The following is a 15,441-nucleotide window of genomic DNA, read 5'->3' on the forward strand; positions in this document are numbered from 1 at the left end:
GGTTCTCCAAATAGTGCGGTGCGGGTACACCCTGAATTTGGCCTCCACTCCACCAAATTGCCCACCGGGAGCCCAATCCTTCAGCTCCCATCACAGGCAGGTACTTGCAGAGGAACTCTCCGCCCTTCTCAGCGCCAATGCGGTCGAGCCCGTGCCACCCGGGCAGGAAGGGCAGGGATTCTATTCCAGGTACTTCCTTGCGGAAAAGAAAACAGGGGGGATGCACCCCATCCTAGACCTGAGAGGCCTGAACAAATACCTGGTCAAAGAAAAGTTCAGGATGCTTTCCTTGGGCACCCTTCTACCCATGATTCAGAAAGACGATTGGTTATGTTCCCTGGATTAAAGAACGCTTACACTCACATCCCGATACTGCCAGCTCACAGACAGTATCTCCGATTCCGTCTGGGAACACGGCACTTTCAGTATTGTGTGCTGCCCTTTGGGCTCGCCTCTGCACCACGGGTGTTCGCGAAGTGTCTCGTGGTGGTTGCGGCGTATCTACGCAGGCTGGGAGTGCATGTGTTCCCGTATCTCGACGATTGGCTGGTCAAGAGCACCTCAGAGGCAGGAGCTCTTCGGTCCATGCAGTGCACTATCCACCTTTTGGAGCTGCTGGGGTTTTATAAATTACCCGAAGTCCCATCTCCAGCCAGTCCAATCTCTGGAATTCATAGGAGCGCTGCTGAATTCTCAGACGGCTCAGGCCTTTCTTCCCGAAGCAAGGGCGCAGAACCTTCTATCCCTTGCCTCTCAGACCAGAGTGTCTCAGCAGGTCACAGCTCGGCAGATGTAGAGACTCCGGGGTCATATGGCCTCCACGGTTCATGTGACTCCCATGGCTCGCCTTCACATGAGACCTGCTCAATGGACCCTAGCTTCCCAGTGGTGTCAAGCTGCCGGGAATCTAGAAGATATCATCCGTCTGTCCCTCAGTTGCTGCAATTCGCTGCACTGGTGGACCATTCGGACCAATTTGACCCTGGGACGTCCATTCCAAATTCCGCAGCCCATGAAAGTGCTGACGACGGATGCATCTCGCCTGGGGTGGGGAGCTCATGTCAATGGACTCCACACCCAAGGTCTTTGGTCCCTCTAGGAACAAGATCTTCAGATCAACCTCCTGGAGCTCCGAGCGGTCTGGAACGCATTGAAGGCCTTCAGAGATCGGCTGTCCTACCAAATCATCCAAATTCGGACAGACAACCAGGTTGCAATGTATTACATCAACAGTCAGGAGGGCACCGGATCCCGCCCCCTGTGTCAGGAAGCCGTCGGGATGTGGCGTTGGGCTTGCCAGTTCGGCATGCTTCTCCAAGCCACATACCTGGCGTAAACAACAGTCTGGCCGACAGACTGAACAGAGTCCTGCAACCGCACGAGTGGTTGCTCCATTCCAGAGTGGTACGCAAGATCTTCCGAGAGTGGGGCACTCCCTCGGTGGACCTTTTCGCCTCTCAGACCAACCACAAGCTGCCTCTGTTCTGTTCCAGACTACAGGCACACGGCAGGACTGGCGTCGGATGCCTTTCTCCTCCATTGGGGGACCGGCCTCCTGTATGCTTATCCTCCCATACCTTTGGTGGGGAAGACCTTACTGAAGCTCAAGCAAGACCACGGCACCATGATTCTGATAGCGCCTTTTTGGCCCCGTCAGATCTGGTTCCCTCTACTTCTGGAGTTGTCCTCCGAAGAACCGTGGAGATTGGAGTGTTATCCGACTCTCATTTCGCAGAACGACGGAGCGCTTCTGCACCCCAACCTTCAGTCTCTGGCTCTCACGGCCTAGATGTTGAGGGCGTAGACTTTGCTTCGTTGGGTCTGTCTGAGGGTGTCTCCCGCGTCTTGCTTGCCTCTAGAAAGGATTCCACTAAAAAGAGTTACTTTTTTAAGTGGAGGAGGTTTGTCGTTTGGTGTGAGAGCAAGGCCCTAGAACCTCGCTCTTGTCCTGCACAGAACCTGCTTGAATACCTTCTGCACTTATGAGAGTCTGGCCTCAAGACCAACTCAGTAAGGAATCACCTTAGTGCGATTAGTGCTTACCATCATCGTGTAGAGGGTAAAGCCATCTCTGGAGAGCTTTAGTCGTTCGATTCATGAGAGGCTTGCTTTTGTCAAGGTCCCCTGTCAAGCCTCCTGCAGTGTCATGGGATCTCAACGTCGTCCTCATCCAGCTGATGAAACCTCCTTTTGAGCCACTGAATTCCTGCCATCTGAAGTACTTGACCTGGAAGGTCATTTTCTTGGTGGCAGTTACTTCAGCTCGTAGAGTCAGTGAGCTGCAAGCCCTGGTAGCTCATGCTCCTTATACCAAATTTCATCATAACGGAGTAGTACTCCGCACTCACCCTAAGTTCCTGCCAAAGGTGGTGTCGGAGTTCCATCTTAACCAGTCAATTGTCTTGCCAACATTCTTTCCCAGACCACATACCCGCCCTGCTGAACGTCAGTTGCACACATTGGACTGCAAGCGAGCGTTGGCCTTCTATCTGGAGCGGACACAGCCCCACAGACAGTCTGCCCAATTGTTTATTTCTTTCGACCCCAATAGGAAAGGGGTCGCTGTTGGGAATCGCACCATCTCCAGTTGGCTAGCAGATTGCATTTCCTTCACTTACGCCCAGGCTGGGCTGGCTCTTGAGGGTCATGTCACGGCTCATAGTGTTAGAGCCATGGCAGCGTCAGTGGCCCACTTGAAGTCAGCCACTATTGAAGAGATTTGCAAGGCTGCGACGTGGTCATCTGTCCACACATTCACATCACATTACTGCCTCCAGCGGGATACCTGACGCGACAGTTGGTTTGGGCAGTCAGTGCTGCAGAATCTGTTTGGGGTTTGAATCCAACTCCACCCTCCAGGACCCGATTTTATTCTGTTCAGGCTGCACTCTCAGTTAGTTGTTCTTCGTAGGTCAATTTCTGTTATGCCCTCGCCGTTGCGAGGTTCAATTGACCTTGGGTTCTTGTTTTGAGTGAGTCTGAGAGCTAGGGATACCCCAGTCGTGAGAACAATCAGCCTGCTTGTCCTCGGAGAAAGCGAATGATACATACCTGTAGCAGGTGTTCTCCGAGGACAGCGGGCTGATTGTTCTCACCTACCCTCCCTCCTCCCCTTTGGCGTTGTGTTTTTCCTCATTCCTTTGCTTGTCATTCAACTGAGCGGGAACAGTCGCGCATGGGCGGGAAGACGGCCGTGCATGCGCGGTGGGCGTGCCCTGCGTGCGGGACCGTCCGCAAAGTTTTGCTCCGGTTGGTGGGGACTGCCGTGGACGTCAACCCAGTCGTGAGAACAATCAGCCTGCTGTCCTCGGAGAACACCTGCTACAGGTATGTATCATTCGCTTTATCTAAGTTTATTGATTTACTGAGGCAGCGTAGTCTGTTTTCTTGTGTGCCAAAGTCATAACAAATCTTACAAATCCACAATAATAGTTAATTCTGATTTCCCATATTTGATAAAAGGAATTGTAAGATCCAGCTTGGTTCCAGATAGCTACAGTTCCTGAGACACCAATAGAGTTGATGACAGGTTGATGGAAGCCAAATATTGTCCAGTATGGTGCCACTAGGTTCAACTGGGGAAAACGTCCTTTATGTCCCTACTGTGGGCGAGGCCCATCTGTTGAAATCTGAGCCAGATCCTACCTATTTGCTGGTCCAGATTTGTTCATTACACTCTCTCAAGAGCAGTGGTTAAGCCTGTCCTGGGAAGCACCACCCAATTAGATTTTCAAGATATCCACAATAGATAAATGCAATAGGGACTGCATGAGTGTTATATTTGCATGTAACATAGTAACATAGTAGATGACGGCAGAAAAAGACCTGCACGGTCCATCCAGTCTGCCCAACAAGATAACTCATATTTGCTGCTTTTTGTGTATACCCTACTTTGATTTGTACCTGTGCTCTTCAGGGCACAGACCGTATAAGTCTGCCCAGCACTATCCCCGCCTCCCAACCACCAGCCCCACCTCCCAACCACCGGCTCTGGCACAGACCGTAAAAGTCTGTCCAGCACTATCCCTGCCTCCCAACCACCAGTCCCGCTGCCTACCACCGGCTCTGGCACAGACCGTATAAGTCTGCCCAGCCCTATCCCCGCCTCCCAACCACCAGCCCCGCCTCCTGATCTTGACTAAGCTCCTGAGGATCCATTCCTTCGGCACAGGATTCCTTTATGCTTATCCCACGCATGTTTGAATTCCGTTACCGTTTTCATTTCCACCACCTCCCGCGGGAGGGCATTCCAAGCATCCACTACTCTCTCTGTGAAAAAATACTTCCTGACATTTTTCTTGAGTCTGCCCCCCTTCAATCTCATTTCATGTCCTCTCGTTCTACCACCTTCCCATCTCCGGAAAAGGTTCGTTTGCGGATTAATACCTTTCAAATATTTGAACGTCTGTATCATATCACCCCTGTTTCTCCTTTCCTCCAGATTATACATGTTTAGTTCAGCAAGTCTCTCCTCATACGTCTTGTAACGCAAATCCCATACCATTCTCATAGCTTTTCTTTGCACCGCTTAAATTCTTTTTACATCCTTAACAAGATACGGCCTCCAAAACTGAACACAATACTCCAGGTGGGGCCTCACCAACGACTTATACAGGGGCATCAACACCCCCTTTCTTCTGCTGGTCACACCTCTCTTTATACAGCCTAACAACCTTCTAGCTACGGCCACCGCCTTGTCACACTGTTTCGTCGCCTTGAAATCCTCAGATACTATCACCCCAAGATCCCTCTCTCCGTCCGTACCTATCAGACTCTCCCCGCCTAACACATACGTCTCCCGTGGATTTCTACTTCCTAAGTGCATCACTTTGCATTTCTTCGCATTGAATTTTAATTGCCAAACCTTAGACCATTCTTCTAGCTTCCGTAGGTCCTTTTTCATGTTTTCCACTCCCTCCGGGGTGTCCACTATGTTACAGATCTTAGTATCATCCGCAAATAGGCAAACTTTACCTTCTAACCCTTCGGCAATGTCACTCACAAATATATTGAACAGAATCGGCCCCAGCACCGATCCTTGAGGCACTCCACTACTTACCTTTCGCTCCTCCGAGCGAATTCCATTCACCACCACCCTCTGGCATCTGTCCGTCAACCAGTTCCTAATCCAGTTCACCACTTCGGGTCCTATCTTCAGCCCATCCAGTTTAACAAAGGCAGCTGATGTACCTTATGCATACTTATTATTGACATCCTCAAAACCTGACAGGCTAGGGCACCTATAAGTAAAGGTTGAGAATCATCACTCTAGACCTTCATTTAGAATCTGACTGCCTTCATGTCAAAGGCAAAAAGCATGATTTTTTCCAGCAGGCTTTTGATAATTCAGTTCGATTCTGTGTTAGTTTTTTTTTTTTTTGTTTTATATAATTTTATGAATTTGCTTATATCCTGTTTTAATGGATTGGGCTTGTTGTGTGTGGTGGTATGACATTGGTGTTTTGGGATTCAAAAGATGTTTCTGGGTAATTTCAGGAATTAATCAAACGTGTTTTTACATTTTTTTACCTGTTAAGTTGTAACACCAATTGTATGATGTAACCTGACATGGCTATGCCATGACAGTGCTCTGTAAGCCACATTGAGCCTGCAAATAGGTGGGAAAATGTGGGATACAAGTGCAATAAATAAAAGAGAGTGTGGCTTGAATTTAACTGATTAGTACCAATATTTAGCACTGTTTTTTATGCATTTATAACCAGCCTACTCATGATCCTGAGTGGAATACAATGAAATGTAAGAAATAATTAAAACGTGGAGGGGCATAATCAAACAGGGCGCCCAAGTTTTCCTGAGGGTGTTCTTGCAGGACGTCCCCTCGAAGGGGCGGGGAAACCCGTATTATCGAAACAAGATGGGCAGCCATCTTTCGTTTCGATAATACAGTCGGGGACGCCCAAATCTCAACATTTAGATTGACCTTAGAGATGGTCGACATAAATGTTGCGATGGTCGACCTTAGATATGGTCGTCCCCGGTTTTTGGCGATAATGGAATCCGAGGACACCCATCTCAGAAACGACCAAATCCAACTCATTTGGTCGTGGGAGGAGCCAGCATTCGTAGTGCACTGGTCCCCCTGACATGCCAGGACACCAACCGGGCACCCTAGGGGGCACTGCAGTGGACTAACTGATGCACTAACTGAATGGAAAAAGCCCTTCCCTTACTGATCCCTTAGCAATTCGGAAAGGAACGGGCATGCATGAAGGAAATCGCAAGCAAATGAGCTGCTCACTGTTAGCTCATTTGCACACGATTTCCTTCCTAAGGAGGTTATCAATAGAAATCAAACAAAATAAAACATGGAAAAGAAAATAAGATGATACCTTTTTTATTGGACATAACTTAATACATTTCTTGATTAGCTTTCGAAGGTCGTCCTTCTTCCTCAGATCGGAAATAAGCAAATGTGCTAGCTGACAGTGTATATAAGTGAAAACATTCAAGCTTTACTATGTCAGTCTGACAGGGTGGGAGGATGGGGGTGGGTAGGAAGTATGCATGGGGACATCAAAGCATATCATTGATATTCTAACAGGATGGGTGTGGATAGGTGTGTATCCAAGTGTCTCCAAGGTGTCTGGGGATGTTGGTTCTGCAGAGCTGTAGCTATTCAAGGATAAGCAGTTTCTCTCTCTTTGATTTTGAAGAAGAGAATATAGCTTTATTTCCTTTTTGCGGATAGCAATGTATTGTTTTTCTCCTTGGATGTTATGTAGGTCCTCTTTAAGTTGGTTCACAAGGTGTGGATGTAATTCCTCCATGTTCCTCATGATTACATCCCTTTGGGTTTGTATTACTCTTTTTTTCTTGTAGAGTTGATGTATAAGTTCATTTCTTAGTTCCTAGCCCATTATAAACCATAAAGCTGTATGTCTCTGTTGATCACCCTCCCCTCACCTATCCACACCCATCCTGTTAGAATATCAATGATATGCTTTGATGTCCCCATGCATACCTCCTACCCACCCCCATCCTCCCACCCTGTCAGACTGTCATAGTAATGCTTGAATGTTTTCACTTATATACACTGTCAGCTAGCACATTTGCTTATTTCCGATCTGAGGAAGAAGGGTGACCTTCGAAAGCTAATCAAGAAATGTATTATGTCCAATAAAAAAGGTATCATCTTATTTTCTTTTCCATGTTTTATTTTGTTTGATTTCTATTGATAACCTTAAGAGTGGACTAACACGGCTACCACACTCCTCTACTTCCTAAGGAGGGGAAGCCAGTGCAGAGCAGCCAAGCATTATGTGTGGCTGCTCTGCGCATGCCAAAGACTGCTTCATACATGCAGACAAGCTGCGTGTATAATAGCTGTCTACAACCTTAAATAAATTGCCATCTACAACCTTAGAAATATACAAGTCCAGGTGAAAATGTCCAAGTGCTTGTCAGGGACGTCTTTTTTATTTTTATTTTTTAAAGAGTCTAGGTGAAGAACGTCCTTCGCTATGCCTCCGTCCCTGCGATAGCAGTTGAGGATGTCCAAAATGTGGATGTTCCTGTGAGAAGGACGTCCATGCCTGCTATGCCTCCAACACCCCCTTTATTTATTTGGATTTTGGATCACAAGTAGCACCAGTGAGATTTGAACCAGCCACCTCTGGATTGCAAGAGCAGTGCTCTAACCACTAGGCCGCCACTCCACTCCCTTGAAATATGGCCGTCTCTGTGGTGGGGGGCAGTTCAGGATGTCCAAAATGTTTGAAAGAAGGACGTTCACACCTTCGTTCTGCCTCCGCTGACGCACACATACCTCCCCTCCCAGGGACCTGCATACTGTTGCGATGGACCGGAGTATGACATTTGAGGCTGGCAAAAAAAGTTTTTAAAGTTGTTTTTTTTCAGGGTGGGAGGGGGTTAGTCACCACTGGGGGGGGGGAGTAAGGGGAGGTCATCCTCGATTCCCTCCGGTGGTCATCTGTTCAGTTCGCGTACCTTTTTGAGGCTTGGTCGTAAGAAAAAATGGGCCAAGTAAAGTCACCCAAGTGCTCGTCAGGGACGCCCTTCTTTTTTCCATTATTGCTGCAAGACGCCCGTCTGTTAGGCATGCCCCAGTCCTGCCTTCGCTATGCCTCCGACACGCCCATGGGTACTTTGATCGTCCCTGCGACGGGAAGCAGTTGGGAATGCCCAAAATCAGCTTTCGATTATGCCGATTTGGGCGACCCTGAGAGAAGGACGCCTATCTCCCGATTTGTGTCGAAAGATGGACTCCCTTCTCTTTTGAAAATAAGCCTGATAGGGGCCCTTATATCAAGTAGCACCCTGGTTGACACATGGGATTGCCGTGCACTGAGGCCATTTTGTATCACAGTGGAGAAAAGGCTTTTTTAAAAAAGTCATTAATGGCTTATAGTGCAGCCATTTACTGCCGGAGCTCTTACTGCCACCTATTTAGGCAGTCAGGACTCATGCCCTAACACAGCAATAATCAGGCAGCACATGGCAATGTGCCTGCGCAGCCCAGTTACCGCCAGGAACGCCTCTCCTTCCCCATGCTAGAAAGTAAAATTTAGTTTCTAGAGCGTGACAAACTCAGAACTACTGCCAGGAGCCTGGGAGCACCTGACGGTAGTGCCGTTTTACAAAGCGGTGGTAGCCTTACTGCTGCTTTGTAAAAGGGCCCCATAAGCACCAACCTTCATAAAACAAAATTCAGAGGGCATACATTTAACCGAATAGAGCTTTTGGTTATATTTTGGGGGTGGGGTGGGGGGGGGGAACCCTCTCCTAAAGATAACCAAGTAGTTATCTTAGTATTTTCAAAAGCCTAGTCTTAACTAGTTATCTCCCTAAATATCTAGTTAAAAGTAACTGGATAATATCTGGTTATTAACCAGATACTGAGTTCTCCTTATACATAACTGCAAATATTTCAGGGCTAAAAAGTTAGACCTGTATAAAATAAGGGGCAGATAAAGAAATCATAAGCTAGTGATCCCACAGGTCATGGCATAGCCAAGCTGGTACCAAGAGGTATCACTCCCCCCATCCCCCCCCCCCCCCCCCCCCCCCCCGAAAATGCATTGCATTGTAAAATGCTTCCATACCATGTATATTTTTCATATTTTACTTTTTAAAAAAGTTCAGAAGTAGGCGTTTGTTTCATTACTGTACACATCCAACATAAAAGAACAATTATAGACCTATTCAAGAATTAATTAAGAATAAGAAACCACAAAGTGATGTGCCACGAGTGGCGGTACAAAAAGCTTACTAATAAACATAAAACCTCGCCTGCAGAAGTCTTCACATTATAGCAGTATTTATGAAACGTCAAAAGAAGAGGATATTGAGGCAGGGCTGTGGAGTCGGTACACCAAACTTTTGACCCCCTCTATTTTTCTATTGCCTGACCCCCAACTCCTAGTATGTATAACACGTCTAAGAGAAATTTGACTAATGAACCACAGAATATATTTGAACAAGGAGTCAGTACATTTTTACCAACTCCAACTTTGACTCCATAGCCCTGGTTGTAAGGAGGATGTTAAGTAGATGGGTGGGGGATAGCAACCTTTTTAAAAATCTTAAATCCTCTCTCTTCCATTATATTTAGTGGAATCATTTGTTCTTACAGAACTGAGGCCCAGATGCACAAAACTTTAACGACCCTCTAAGGAGGAAAATTTGAAATGTAGCATGCATTAAAGGCCATTTTCTGACTACGCTAGCAGCTAACGAAAACGGAATGCAAAAACGAGAAACTACCATTGAAATGTGGACAATTCGGAATGCACTAACCATACCGACGATTGCAACGAATCATTTTCCGTGAGAAGTTTAACGTCAGCTCAGACCTTTCATTAAGGCCTGAGCTGTCATCTCCCCGCTTCCCCCTGCACCATGAAAATCCAAGCTGGCATGTTTAAAAACAAAAGTGAGATAAAAACACAAACACGTGGCTCCCCGCTTCCCTCTGCATAAAATAAAAAATGAACACAAAGTCGAAAAAGGATCGGGAGGGGCAAAGGCCCCGGTCCCCCTCCCTTCCTGTCTCTCTCTGTACTCCTGCCCTAGCTCTGCCTACTGGCATCCTCTTCCCCTGTGCCCCACCCCCCTGAGTTCGTCGCCGCCGCTCCCCCACGCCACCGGACCCCCCCACCACCACCTTACTGCGCCTCTCACCTCTGTGTGAAGGTGCTGCACGGGATGGAACAGCTGATTGGCGATCACTGCTGCCTCCTCCGACGTCTCTCTGTTCTTCCTGGGCCCGCCCTCCTCTGCCGTAAGTTACCTACGTAGATAACTAACGTCAGAGGAGGGCGGGCCCAGGAAGAACAGAGAGACGTCGGAGGAGGCAGCACTGCAGTGATCGCCGATCAACTGTTCCATCCCGTGCAGCGCCTTCACACAGAGGTGAGAGGTGCTGCGCGGGCCGGTAAGGCGGAGGGGGGGTCCGGTGGAGTGGGGGAGCAGCGGCGACGACCTCGGGGGCGGGGCATGGGGCGGAGGATGCTGGGAGGCGGAGCTATGGGAGAAGGAGTACAGAGAGAGACAGGAAGGGAGGGGGACCGGGGCTGCTAAACTTTTTAGTTTTGTTTTAATTTTTTATTTTACACGAGCGGAAGCGGGGAGCAGCAGCGACCTGGGGGGGGGGGGGCAAGGCTGTCCATACCTAACGCTTCTGACGAGTGCCTTTGCCCCCTCCAGATCCTTTTTTTGATGTATGTTTATTTTTCTATTGATGCAGGGGGAAGCGGGGAGCCACGTGTTTGTGGGGGGTTTTTTTGTTGCTGTTTTAGACGTTTGTGTCATGCGCAGAGCAGCCAGCATAATGCTTGGCTGCTCTGCGCATGCTTTAGGGGCTGATTACCGACGGAGATTACGAGTCTTTGACACATTGTACTTTTCAATACCGCACCGAACATGTGCGACTTGTTTTTTTGGTGCATGCTTCGTTTTTTCAAATTCGTTAACGACTTTAACGTTTTAGATTTTTTTACATATGGTTGATGCATCTGGGCCTGAATTCAGAGAGCTCTGCATGCAGTGTCATTGAATGCCACATCATGTTTTCAATCTGTGTAAACAGTAACTGCTAACAAGTTAATTTGTTTGCTCTGTTTACCACATCAAGAAAGTATATATTACACATCACAACTAATGAAAGGGAGATGCAGCTGTTAGGCTGGTGTTCTGCACAAATGACATTGGTTTCAAATGGGTCTAGTTTACACTATTTCTTTGCTATGTATCTGTCCCTTACATTGGTGGTAATCTCTGGAATCAAACAATCTGATTGGCCAGTTCATCAGTTTTGAATACACAGTGTAATTCAGTACTCTAGAAGCATTTAGGTATGTTGCAGAAAAGTCACATATTTTTCTGAGGTGGAAAAAGTTCCCCCCCTCCCCCTGTTAATGTAGATGGTCTTAGACCTTCTGTATTCTGCATTTTACCTTGGATAAACTGGAAGTTTATTCTTAAGATTCACATATGCAGGTATGTATAGGGATGTATTGCAGTAGTCATAAGTACATACTGGGACAGACAAAAGGTCCATCAAGCCCAGCATCCTGTTTCCAACAGTAGCCAATCCAGGTCACAAATACCAGGCAAGATTCCCCAAAAAGTACAAAACATTTTATGCTGCTTATCCCAGAAATATATTCCCCAAGTCCAATTTAATAATGGTCTATGGACTTTTCCTTTAGAAAGCCGTTCAAACCTTTTTTTAAACTTTGCTAAGCTAACCGCCTTTACCATATTTTCTGGCAACGAATTCCAGAGTTGAATTACACGTTGAGTGAAGAAACATTTTCTCTGATTCATTTTAAATTTACTACTTCGTAACTTCATCGCATGCCCCCTAGTCCTAGTATTTTTGGAAAGCGTAAACAGACGCTTTACGTCTACCCGTTCAACTCCACTCATTATTTTATAGACCTTTATCATATCTTCCCTCAGCCATCTTTTCTCCAAGCTGAAGAGCCCCAGACACTTTAGCCTTTCCTCATAGGGAAGTCGTCCTTTCCCCTTTATCATTTTCGTTGCCCTTCTCTGCACCTTTTCTAATTCCACTATATCTTTTTTGAGATGCGGCGACCAGAATTGAACACAATATTCAAGGTGCGGTCGCACCATGGAGCGATACAAAGGCATTATAACGTCCTCATTTTTGTTTTCCATTCCTTTGCTAATAATACCTAACATTCTATTTGCTTTCTGAGCAGAAGGTTTCATGATTTAGCTTGCATTAATAAAATTAAAGAAATGCAGAACTTAGGCTGGAATTTATTCAGCAGAGTGAGGCCATTGACCCCATGTCAGTGGAAATATTTTAGATTTTGTTTGTTTGGGAAGACCTGGTTTGGTTATGCAGGAAGTAGTTGCTATCCCTTTATCCTGGGCTGACCAATATGGAGTGTTGGCTCATCTGACTTTTAAGCGTTGGAGCCTTTTGTTTTGCAGTAACGTAGTTGGGCATCAGTGACCCCATTGGCAGTTCAAGCCTGAATTATGGATATTGTTAAGCATTTGAGATTAGTCTGTCCTGACAAGCAAATTAATTTGTAGACTGACATATTTCCAAATATTTTGAAAAAAATGGCACCCATTAGGGAAATTCAGGCAGTGTTCATAGGTCTGTCAATTTTATGTGGGTCTTTTGCTCCTAATGCGACAGGGATGCCAGCTTGAACAAAGTTTGAAAAATATATGTCCATTTCTATTGGAATGAAGTTGTGAAAACCAAACGTAATTGAGGTGTAAAATGTATGATGAAGTTGGGGAGTAGAAATTGAAGGGCTTATTTCTAAAACCCTCAAGTCCAATGCAACGAATATTGGCTTAGCAGGTTTTGGAAATGAGCCCTTCAGTTATTTCTTGTTAATATTGTGAGAGCTCAGTGGGAAGAGTGTAAGGAGTAATATCGGAGTTTGTTTGTCAGCAATTTTTTTCAAGGAAAAGTGAATAACTTGTGTGGAGATCTTTTTCTCAGGTATATGCCCTTATAAGCAGGTTGACCCCCAGCAGTAGTACTGTAAGATTACCACTAGGGGGTCAAGAGTGCGATTTTGATCTGAGAGCTGCAATGAGCAGGAGCAACAGCCACTCCTCCCACTAGATAACCAGGGATCCCTGGTAAAAGATGGGAGGAGGAGAACTGAAGGGTGGTATGCCAGGGGAGCCCATTTGGGGAGGGGAGGGGGTTAATGATATTGTTGGAGGTAGGGTGATAGGAGGTGGTGATGGCATCGGCCTTTGCACCTGCCCCTTCAAGCTGGCCCTTCTGTGTGCCTGGGGACAGATGTAATGGCTCACATCCTAAATTTTTGCCTAACACATGTATTCCCTTTTTAAAATAGGAGATACATGTCTAGATTTTCAGCCTGCTGAAACCAGGCCTTATCCATACCCACTTGAAATAATGATGTGGTGTAGCTTTCTAAAATTGCTGCTTGCACGTGTAGCCCATCTGCATGTACAAATACCTCTATTTACAAGTGAAGATGCTCCTAAAATAAGGATCATAATCTCCAAAATGAGTTTATAATAGGCTCCCCAACAACTTAATCTTTTTAAAATTATTTTTCTGGAAATTGGCATAGATATTATATTCAAAATAATGGTAGTGTAGAGTAACAACTCAAAAATAAAAAGTTAATTGTTCATCAATTATTTGAGGCACTTGAGCGCTACACCTGGCTTTTTGTGCCTAGATACAATAGGCCAGCCCACATAGGAGCCCTTTTAGGAAACTACGTTAGAGTGGCCTTGGCTCATGCTTACATGGATCATTCCTGCACACTAAGGCCATTTCTACTGCATGAGTAAAATGTCTGCTTTTTCTATTTTTTTAATTAATGGCCACATCTTAATTTTACCATTAGTTTGTGAGGCCCTATCGCCACCTATTTTGTAGGCAGTAAGGACTCACATGCTAATCATACACTAATATGCTAATCATACACTAATTGGTTAGCACATGGCAATTTAGCTGTGCTAACCAATTAGCATAGAACACGCCTGCTCTCTACCACCCCCAGCCCTACAAAAAAATAAAATCTATTTTTTTGGCGGGAGGGAAACATGCACCGATGCCAAAATTACCACGGGATGCCTAAATGTGCCCTGTGGTAAGACATTTTAATTTGCAGTAAGCACACGCTAGCGCTTACCGCAGCTTAGTAAAAGGACCTCATAGTGATCTTGATAATTATGAAGCTCAGTGTGTGATGATCTTAGTGACTTCTCTGAGTAGGCAGATAGGGTTTGATTTAAGTGTAATTAGTAGGTTTCTATGTAGCATTCCATAAACATTTTTGGATTAGATTTGTCATAGAAATCAAAATGCTACTCTTTACATCCTTTCCAGTCCAGACAACTGGGTAGCTGTGCTCATTCACCAGCAGATGGAGACCGAAACAAAGTAGTTCCGTGTGACTTGCCCTCTAAAGGTCTTGCATAGATGTAGAATGCTCAGTATGTTCTGTCTCCAGCAGATGGTGGCTGGTATGTGCAGCTCCCATCTGGTGCTTCTCAATCAGCTTCGGGCCTCGGGGATTCCTGACTGTCGGTTGGGTGAAAACTCCTCGTAATGACAGAGGCTCCCTTCAGTTTTGCAGTGCATGCTTGGTGCTGGGGTCAAACCCGGTGGTGCTGGGTCCTCTGCCCTACTTACCTCCCTCCTTTCGCTCTGGGTTAGGCTGTGGAGGTGCAGCTGTACTGGCTTCTGTGTGAGGTTTGCAGGGCCTATGTGCCCCTGTTTCTCTTGAAGCTGTACTCCTGAAGTAAGTTGCTGTGCTTCATTCTCTTGGCCATGTGCTGACCCTTGCAAGCCTAACTGGCCTGTTTAGAGACTGCTCGGGCGTTGCTGTTTGTTTTATTTTCTCTACGTCATTGTGCATCCAGCTTTTTGGCGCATTGTGTTATTTCTTTCTCAGCAGTGCCACGGTGACTGCAGGGGCCTGCAATTTCCTGCCTGTGGGACGCTGTGTGGCGCAGCATGTGGCCTCTTCTAGTGCGTCTGTTCTGGTGGGGTAGTTTCTCTGGGCAGTTCGTTTTCCGGCCTCTCACCAACAGTTTTTTTTTTTTTGTCTTCACCGAGCGACTATTCTCTGGTTCCCCCCAAAAAATTGGAACATCAATTGCGTGAGCTGAGCAGTGGGGGCTTCTGTTTGGCATGGCTGCGAGTTGGAGCTCTACACAACCACTGCTTGTGCAGCTCTGGGACTGTCTGGGTTTTCTGTTGGTTCAAGCTGCAACAGTCTCCCTGCTTTCATGTTTGGCTCTCTTTCTCCCTCTCTCGGGGCGGCTGCCTGTGTCTAGGCCCTCCCGAGTGCCCTCAGTCAGTGCAGGCTCAAGCTGAGGGCTTCACGGTTTGCCCAGGGGATCAGATATCTGATTTCCTGTGTACTATCAGTTTTCTCCCTTCTGGGGTCTTCCCCTTTCCAGTGGTAATAT

The 15,441-nt window shown here is 46.5% G+C and overlaps 1 protein-coding gene across 1 annotated transcript in view; it reads left to right on the forward strand.

Annotated features, from left to right (window-relative positions):
* SIPA1L1 (signal induced proliferation associated 1 like 1) overlaps window positions 1-15,441 on the forward strand; it is a 637,152-nt gene that overhangs the window by 354,226 nt on the left and 267,485 nt on the right.

The sequence above is a fragment of the Microcaecilia unicolor genome, chromosome 9 (genome assembly GCF_901765095.1).
Source record: "Microcaecilia unicolor chromosome 9, aMicUni1.1, whole genome shotgun sequence".
In the NCBI taxonomy this organism is placed as follows: domain Eukaryota; kingdom Metazoa; phylum Chordata; class Amphibia; order Gymnophiona; family Siphonopidae; genus Microcaecilia; species Microcaecilia unicolor.